General features: G+C 47.1%; 1 long non-coding RNA gene across 1 annotated transcript in view; it reads left to right on the plus strand.

Moving 5' to 3' along the window:
- Window positions 1-1,756: 1,756 nt before the first annotated feature.
- LOC136636758 (uncharacterized) overlaps window positions 1,757-9,576 on the plus strand; it is a 14,497-nt gene continuing 6,677 nt past the window's right edge. The window contains exon 1 of the long non-coding RNA XR_010793545.1: window positions 1,757-1,871. This is a non-coding gene — a long non-coding RNA (uncharacterized lncRNA). The remainder of the gene's footprint in view (window positions 1,872-9,576) is intronic.

Raw genomic sequence — 9,576 nt, forward strand, 5'->3', positions numbered from 1 at the left:
CCTTCCCTGGCTCCATTGGTGCAGATGTTATCTCTCCTGATTGCTATTAAGCAGAATGATTCTGCTGACCTATGCATTCTTCTCCCTGTGTATACCCCAAGAACGTTACTATTCATTTCCACCAGGTCTGACTCTTCTTCTGACCTCCTGCAAGGCAGACAAGGCCAACCTGGTGCTATTTAGATGGGAGGGTTATAACTCCTAGCTGCTTTGAGATGACAGGGCACAAATGATTACTTTAATAGCATCCCTTTTAGGCCTGCTGTGTCACAAGCAAGTCACACACAGATCATCACATACCACAAGCCTAAAAATTCTTCATCTGACCACGATAGCATCATCGTTCAGAAAAGTTCGATTTTCAATTTACATCAGATGCCTTGGCATGGATTCCTTGGTTCAGTTACATCAGCTCTGAAGGTCCTTTTACATTGTCTGAGAGGTACAGACAATCTAGCCACAAGTGAGCAGAGGAGTGGGAAGAAGAGGGGTAGTCATTTTGGACAGAACTCCTTCTCATCTGCAAGCAGACCTTTTTTGGACACAGATTACTTCACTCCTTGCATTGTCAGCTTGGAGGGAGGGAGGGATGCTGGAACCAAGTCTTCTGCTCCAGGGCTACAGTGGTTCATTTGAATGCCCTCCTCCCTTCCTTGTCTGAGCAGTTTTGCTCCATAGCAGGTGAATGGAGGCCTTGACCCCCCCCCACCCCCCGGTATCATTTCAGCCCTCTGTGGAGAAGCCCAACTCAGGCTCATGCGAATCACAGAAACAGAGCAAGAAATCCAATGTCATTCATTAAAATTCTCATTGATCTCATAGCAATTGCATGCCTTCTTCAGGCCCAAGCTATGACACAGAACCAGATTATGTGCACACTCACAAAATCTATCTTTGCCACCTCATCCTACAAACTGTATAACATTTTATGCCTGCTCTTCAAATGTCTACCACTACAAGCTAATTTTGAACTACCTGTTGGTGGTTAGATGCAAAAGACTATCAAGTGGATAGTCCTTCTGCCACAGTTTCCCCCCCCCCCCTCTTCATTGAAATAGTAATTTCAGACTTATAAAGCTAGCAAATCTCTTCCTCTCCACCCACTGGTACAATTGCTGGAGAATGAATGGTTTGTTGTTACCTTTCTGTTGCTCAAGGCAACTTCTCTTGACAATTATCGAGTTAGGGATGTTCAGCCAGTCACCACAATTAAGTCAACTGATTACTAGAACACCCCTTAGGGCATCAGTATTATAAATTACGCTTTAGTTCACATAAGTAGCACTTTCCCCCTTTAATAAATGTTAGCTGTGTGCATGTCTTTAATGTGTGCTTGCTTACTACAGCTTCTCAGCATGGCAACACCCTTTCCAGAATGATTGTGCTGAAATATGGCACTGAGCTGCACTGTGCACAAACTCACACAATGCACACACAGAAGAACATTGACCAGGATCCAAAGACCCACAAAACTCATTCTACCTACCCAAGATAGGTAACTCAAACACCAACATTCAGTGCCAGGTGGCACATCCCTTTTGAAACTGGGGGAATTTCAAAAGAAGTATGAGATACAGCCCAAGGACTGACTGTTTAAAAGGGACAAAAGTGAAACACTCTGCTAGGCCTGCCCACAGTCTTGGGTTAACTTAAAGCATCTTTCAGCTCCCTGCTACGGCAAACCTCTGAAATGTGAAACATCTAGAAGTACTTACCACATTTGGCAAAGTTTCTCTTGCTGTCAGAGTGTCGAGAAGGAGGCTGAAGGTGGGGTACTGGTGTGACTTTCCAGGCCACCAGGGGAAGGCGGAAAAGCTTTTAAATTAGATAACACTGTGTAGTATGTCTCAAAGAGGGGACACATATGAGAGGTAAGATTGCATAAGGTTCGTTTTCCTTACACTGAAAAGACTGCATTCAAAATACTCTTTTCCAGGAGATTCCAGAGAGGCTGTGCAAGCCTGAATGGCTGATAGGGACTGCAGGGAGGAAGATTGAAAATGGAATTGGGATCAGGTGAAAGTACTGTTGGTTTGTGGACTGCCTGATCCAGAAGAAGTCAGCCTGGGTCAGGCTGTACATCCTGTTTTGGATGGGGTTGTACTTCCCCTGAAAACTTGGATCTACAGGTTGGGGTGCTCTAAAATTGAAAGGGGCTTTGAGAGGCTCAGGTAGCAGCAGCAAAGAGGAGCACCTTTAACCAGCTGCACTCTTTCCAAGCAACTTCAAGCCTGCCTGCAGTCTTTCCTGCCTTGAAAACCTCCAGACTTGACTTACTTGACGACTTACTTGACTAGATACTCCCCTATAGTATGTGAAATTTTTGCCAAGTAATCAAGCTCAAATTCTCACTTTGCCTTATCTCCAGGTCAATCAGAGGGCAAAGCCTTTCAACTCTGAAAAGTTTAGTTTCTCAAGCAGCAGGCAGCTCCTTAGAAGCAATTTGTTAACCTTTTATTGTCCTTCCTTCTGCTGCAACCTGCAAAGCAGGTCTGTTTTTTGAAACACCAGGATGGGAATCCTCCTTTCCATTTGAAGCAGGCTACAGTTCAATGCACCCTTACTTAAGAATAACACCCATGGAAAGCAGTGGGTCTACTTCTGAGTAAAAAGGGTTGCAAATATATGCAGCTGCATCTCTCTGCTGTGAATTGAATTGCATACTTCCAGTTATGTGTTACGGGTTGTATGTTGTACGTAGTATCTGTATTGGCAACCTTCAGTCTCGAAAGACTATGGTATCGCACTCTGAAAAGTGGTTCTGGCACAGCGTCTAGTGTGGCTGAAAAGGCCAATCCGGGAGTGACAATCCCTTCCACACTGGGAGCAAGTGCAGTCTGTCCCTGGTCTGTCTCCCTGGCTATGGGCCTTCCTTCGTTGCCTCTTTGCCTCAGACTGCTGGCAAAGTTCTCTTCAAACTGGGAAAGGCCATGCTGCACAGCCTGCCTCCAAGCGGGCCGCTAAGAGGCCAGGGTTTCCCACCTGTTGAGGCCCATCCCTAAGGCCTTCAGATCCCTCTTGCAGATGTCCTTGTATCGCAGCTGTGGTCTACCTGTAGGGCGCTTTCCTTGCACGAGTTCACCATACAGGAGATCCTTTGGGATCAGGCCATCATCCATTCTCACAACGTGACCGAGCCAATGCAGGTGTCTCTGTTTCAGCAGTGCATACATGCTAGGGATTCCAGCACGTTCCAGGACTGTGTTGTTAGGAACTTTGTCCTGCCAGGTGATGCCGAGAATGCGTCGGAGGCAGCGCATGTGGAAAGCGTTCCTTTTCCTCTCCTGTTGTGAGCGGAGAGTCCATGACTCGCTGCAGTACAGAAGTGTACTCAGGACGCAAGCTCTGCAGACCTGGATCTTGGTATGTTCTGTCAGCTTCTTGTTGGACCAGACTCTTTTTGTGAGTCTGGAAAACGTGGTAGCTGCTTTACTGATGCATTTGTTTAGCTCAGTATCGAGAGAAAGAGTGTCGGAGATCGTTGAGCCAAGGTACACAAAGTCATGGACAACCTCCAGTTCATGCACAGAGATTGTAATGCAGGGAGGTGTGTCCACATCCTGAACCATGACCTGTGTTTTCTTCAGGCTGATCGTCAGTCCAAAATCTTGGCAGGCCTTGCTAAAACGATCCATGAGCTGCTGGAGATCTTTGGCAGAGTGGGTAGTGACAGCTGCATCATCAGCAAAGAGGAAGTCACGCAGACATTTCAGCTGAACTTTGGACTTTGCTCTCAGTCTGGAGAGGTTGAAGAGCTTTCCGTCTGATCTGGTCCGGAGATAGATGCCTTCTGTTGCAGTTCCAAAGGCATGCTTCAGCAGGACAGCGAAGAAAATCCCAAACAAGGTTGGCGCAAGAACACAGCCCTGCTTCACACGGCTTCGGATGTCAAAGGGGTCTGATGTGGAGCCATCAAAGACAACAGTGCCCTTCATGTCCTTGTGGAAGGAACTGATGATGCTGAGGAGCCTGGGTGGACATCCGATCTTGGGGAGAATCTTGAAGAGGCCGTCCCTGCTGACCAGGTCGAAAGCCTTCGTGAGATCTATGAAGGCTATAAAGAGTGGCTGTCGTTGTTCCCTCCATTTCTCCTGCAGTTGTCTAAGGGAGGCCGCTGTGGGCCGCTGTGAGATACAGGAAGCTGGACTAGATGGGCCTATGGCCTGATCCAGTGGGGCTGTTCTTATGTTCTTAAGGGAGAATACCATATCAGTGGTGGTCCTGCTGGCTCGGAATCTGCACTGTGATTCTGGATAAACGCTCTCTGCAAGTACCTGGAGCCTCTTTAGTGCAACTCGGGCAAACAACTTTCCTACAACACTAAGGAGAGAGATGCCACAGTAGTTGTTGCAGTCACCCCTGTCACCTTTGTTCTTGTACAGCGTGATGATGTTTGCATCCCTCATGTCTTGAGGTACTTCACCTTCTTTCCAGCAGAGACAGGATTTCATGCAGCTCAGTAGCGATGATCTCTTTGCAGCACTTTACAACTTCAGCAGGGATGCTGTCTTTTCCAGGTGCCTTGCCAAAGGCAAGGGAGTCCAGGGCCACATGAAGTTCTTCTAGGGTTGGTTCACTGTCAAGCTCCTCCAGCAAAGGCAGGCACTCAATGTTGTTCAGCGCTTCTTCGGTGACTACATTTTCTCTGGAATATAGCTCAGAGTAGTGCTGCACCCAGCATTCCATCTGCTGCACCCGATCCTGGATGACCTCGCCTGTGGCAGACTTCAGAGGGGCAATTTTCTTCTGTGTTGGACCTAGGGCCTGCTTGATACCGTCATACATCCCCTTGATGTTGCCTGTGTCAGCTGCTACCTGTATCTGGGAGCAGAGCTGAAGCCAGTAGTCGTTAGCACGTCTCCTGGCAGTCTGCTGGACTTTGCTGCGAGCAGCTCGGAGGACCTGCAGGTTGCACTCTCTGGGACAGGCCTTGTGTGCTGCTTGAGCTCTCCTCTTTTCCTCAATGACTGGTGTCAACTCCTCAGAGTGGGCTTCAAACCAGTCTGCCATCTTGTTGGTCTTCTTGCCAAATATGGACATGGTGGTGTTGTAAACTGCATTCTTGAAATGTTCCCATCTGTTGGATGCGTTTGCATTGACCAGGCCTGGAAGAGATTCCTCAAGTGCTCGTGCAAATTCCTCCACTTTTCTCTGATCCCAGGTCTTGCTGGTATCAATGCGAGGTCTTCCTTCTTTTTTTGTGTGATACAGTCGCTTTGTTTGCAGTTTCACTCTGCTGCACACCAGCGAGTGGTCAGTGTCACAGGCAGCACTCTGATAGCTGCGTGTGATCTTGGTGCTGGGAAGGCTGGAGCATCTGGTGAGAATCAGGTTGAGCTGGTGCCAGTGCTTTGATCTTGAGTGTCTCCAAGAGACTCTATGTTGGGGCTTCGTGTTGAAGAACGTATTGCTGACACAGAGACCATGATGACAGCAAAACTCTAGCAGGCGTTGGCCATTCTCGTTCATCTTCCCAATGCCGAACTGACCTAAGCAAGTGGGCCACGAACTGTTATCAGCACCAACTCTAGCATTGAAATCGCCGAGGATGAACAATGGCTCTTTTACGGGGATCTTCTTGAAAGTGGTGGCCAGGTCATCATAGAATTTGTCTTTGGCTTCTGCTGGAGATGACAAAGTTGGTGCATAAGCACTGATGAGAGTGACAGGTCCTGCTGATGACTGAAGCTGCAGGGACAAAATTCTTTCACTTCCCACAGTAGGTGGGATGATGGACTTCAGCAGGGAATTTCTGACTGCAAAGCCAACACCATGTTCCCTGGTTTCGTTTGGTGGTTTTCCCTGCCAGAAAAATGAGAAATTTCTCTCCTTGACAGATCCGGAATCTGGAAGCCTCGTCTCTTGAAGCGCGACGATGTCCATCTGCAGTCTGCTCAGCTCCATGTCGATGACAGCTGTTTTGCGTGCGTCGTCTATTTCTTGCAGGTCATCAGAGAAGCCAGGTGTCATTGTCCTAACGTTCCAGGTGCCCAGCTTTAGGGCAGGAGTTTTCTGTTTTCTGTTGCGTGGTGCAGAGTTGTCGATCCGCTTGTCGGTTTTCACCCTAAACCCCACGCACCCCGTGAGGTTAACGGACCGTGGCGAGGCAGCACCTTACTGACTGGGGACTGCCCAGCTTAAGGCGGGCGGTAGCTGCCCAATGAGATGCAATGATCTCTCCCACCGTCGGAAGCAGCCCCTGGCGTCACGCTCTACACCAATCGAGCGAAGACTTATAACTGGTAAACCGCTGCTTCCCGTGTTGTGTCGACACTGTATGGCGAAGTTGGAGTGTCCTCTCCAGTGCGCGAAGCCTGGGTAGAGAAGGCATGGAGGATAGGCTGGAAATTGGAAGAGTGATGTGTGAGTGAAACGGAAGGTGCGGGAGGGAAGGGCATTGTGGGTACTTGGAAATTGGAAGAGTGATGTGTGAGTGAAACGGAGGATCCGGGTTGGGAGGGGGGAAGGCAGCTCATCTAGGAGAAGGAAAACTCTGATCCCAAACCTCCACTGCCTTGTGGCTATATCCAGTTGTGGAAAAGGCTTCAGGAGTCAACCTCGAGGCAAAATCAGGAGCCGGAGTCCCTGAGGCAGTTCATGGCTGAACACAGTCACGTTCTGGCAACTCCTGCGGCGCCGCTGGAACCAACCGTATTAGCTTCTGCCTTTCCATTGGACCATTCCAGCGACGTGGAGAGGGGGGATTTGCTGCATGGGTAACAGCCTATCCTCCATGCCTTCTCTACCCAGGCTTCGCGCATTGGAGAGGACACTCCAACTTCGCCATACGGTTGTACTTAGAGCTTCTGCTTAACACACCAGACACCTTAAAGGTGGATTTGATTCCTGGTTCTCCTGTAGTGGTTTCCAACCTTTTTCACTTGCATATCCTTTGGCAACCCATTTCTATAAATTGTATCCTTCGTATTAGCAAAATGTTTGCAATAATACAAGCCCTCATCTCCTCTATATGAAAACCCAGACTTCATGTAGTTATCACAGTGTTTTCTCTTTTTATCTGTTTGAAGAACAGAAGACTCTACCTTTGCACTGTTTTGCACCAGAAGTGTGCTGAGAAATTCTAGGTGACTGATCACTTTCCATATTATGTTTCAGCTTTTTTACTGTGCTGGTTTTCAATCACCGCTTCATACATGAATTGATGATCAAAAACTAACTATTGGTAGAGCTTTCATAGCCAACTAGCTACCTCCCTTCCTGCCTTGCTGGTCCTTGCAAGGCATTCCTGTCTTGCAAAGCATTCTGGAGCATGACCTGCCTTTTTCTACCATTATTCCATTCTTTTTCAAGTACCCCTAAAGGTCCTGTTGAGTTTCCCTGGGAGTACATGAATACTGGGTTGGGAACCACTGTTTTACTGGTATGTTGTTTACAGTGCACTTACTCTGATAGTGCTTACAAAAAGGTGATAAAGACCAGAATTTTAAAAGAATAAAAATGTATCTTATGATCTTTTACTGTTTTTAATAAATTAGAGACTACAGTTCTTAGGTAACAATTAGTGGTGGGTTATTTTTCAGGATATGGCTTCAAGTAAAATCAGACAAAACTATAGTCAGACACCCCCCCTAAGTTTAACCCCCGACTTGTCAGAGGGTCATAGAAAATTCCATGATTGTTGGCTCAAAACCTGCCCTTGGCATCTGTGGGATGGACTTATAGGCGAGTATCTACGGTATGTGGCATTGCTTTATGTGGCATTGCCTCCAAAACATCAACTGCTATAATCTGCTACTGCCAGATTGCTGGCAGAGTCTTTGTGACTGGAACATGTCACTCTGGTATTGTTTGATCAAAATCACATGCTTGTTCATTTCTGGGCTCCTTTCAAGTTGGTTACCTTTAAAGCCCTGATTTGGAAACTGGTTTATAGACTACCTTCTCCTTTGTGTATCCTCTCTTGTGCTTCATATTTCTGAGACCCTGCTTCATGTCCTCCATTGACTGGTATTTGATGAGTCTCTGCTAGGAATAGGCAGGGTGATCAGATGTCATAACTGCAAAAGAGGATAAGGTCCCCCAAAATATAGGACATCCAGGAAAAATGTAGGACATGACAAAATAAAAGCTAAAAACACTCACATGTGGTTAATTTAAACACCATGTTACTTAATTTTAAATTTAAAACTATATTACATTTAATTAATACATATAATTTATTAATTACAAGAAGCCTGTGCACTGCCTGCAAGGGACTGCTCACAGGGAAAAGGAGAACATTTAAGTTATTTTCCAAGACACGAGGCTAAAAAAAGAGGACATGTCCTAGAAAAAGAGGTCATCTGGTCACCCTGGGAATAGGGCCTCTCAGAAGGGGTGCCAATCCTACAGAATTTCCTCCCTAGGGACACCCACCTGGCTCCAACACTGCATCCCTTCAGAAGATTTTGGAGTTAGTGTTTTCTTGCTCTCCTGTGTGAGTCATTCCCTGTTTTTGCTTACTAATGTAGGGTTTGTATTCCTGCCGCTAGAAGTACATAGTTGATTAGTTATTCTCTGTTCTGTTATGAATTTCTCAGTTTGTATTGTGAAATTCTGATGGTTGTTATGTTTGTTAGGGCGCAATCCTAATCCCTTATGTCAGTGCTTTCCAGCACTGACATCAGGGCAATGCAGCTCTGAGGTCAGGGAACAAACATTCCCTTACTTTGAGGAGGCCTCCGTGAGTGACACCCAACTGCAGGATGCAGCACACGTCCCATTGGCACCGCTATGCTAGTGCTGGAAAGCACTGACATAAGGGGGTTAGGATTGCGCTCTTAGTTGCTTTGTAAAATAAAGCAGGATGTACATTTTTAACATAAAATAATAACATAAAATCTTATGCATGCTTAGGGCCCAATCATATCCAAATTTCCAGCACTGGGGCAACAGCAATGCAGTCCCAAGGTAAGGGAACAAATGTTCCCATACCTTGAGGAGGCCTCCAAGACTGTCTCCCCAACCCAGGAAGCAGTGATATCCTATAGGCACAGCAGCACCAGCACTGGCAAACTGGATAGGATTGGGCCCATAGTTGGGAGCAAGCCTCATTGAACACAATGGAACTTACTTCTGAGTAGACATGCATAGGCTTGGGCTGTTAGAGTCCTCCCTTCATCTCATCACTGTTTTAATTTTGATTGTAAGCTCTTCAGGACAAGAGCTGTCTTTTGAATTTGTTTAACTCTACAAAGCACCATAGACACAAAGTGTATGAAATAAATAGTAGTTGGCAACCTTCAGTCTCGAAAGACTTTGGTATCGCGCTCTGAAAGGTGGTTCTGGAACAGCGTCTAGTGTGCCTGAAAAGGCCGATTCGGGAGTGACAATCCCTTCCACACTGGGAGCAAGTGCAGTCTGTCCCTGGCCTGTCTCCCTGGCTATGGGCCTTCCTTCTTTGCCTCTTAGCCTCAGACTGTTGGCCAAGTGTCTCTTCAAACTGGGAAAGGCCATGTTGCACAGCCTGCCTCCAAGCGGACCGCTCAGAGGCCAGGGTTTCCCACTTGTTGAGGTCCACTCCTAAGGCCTTCAGATCCCTCTTGCAGATGTCCTTGTATCGCAGCTGTGGTCTAC

The sequence above is a fragment of the Tiliqua scincoides genome, chromosome 1 (assembly GCF_035046505.1).
Source record: "Tiliqua scincoides isolate rTilSci1 chromosome 1, rTilSci1.hap2, whole genome shotgun sequence".
NCBI classification, from domain to species: domain Eukaryota; kingdom Metazoa; phylum Chordata; class Lepidosauria; order Squamata; family Scincidae; genus Tiliqua; species Tiliqua scincoides.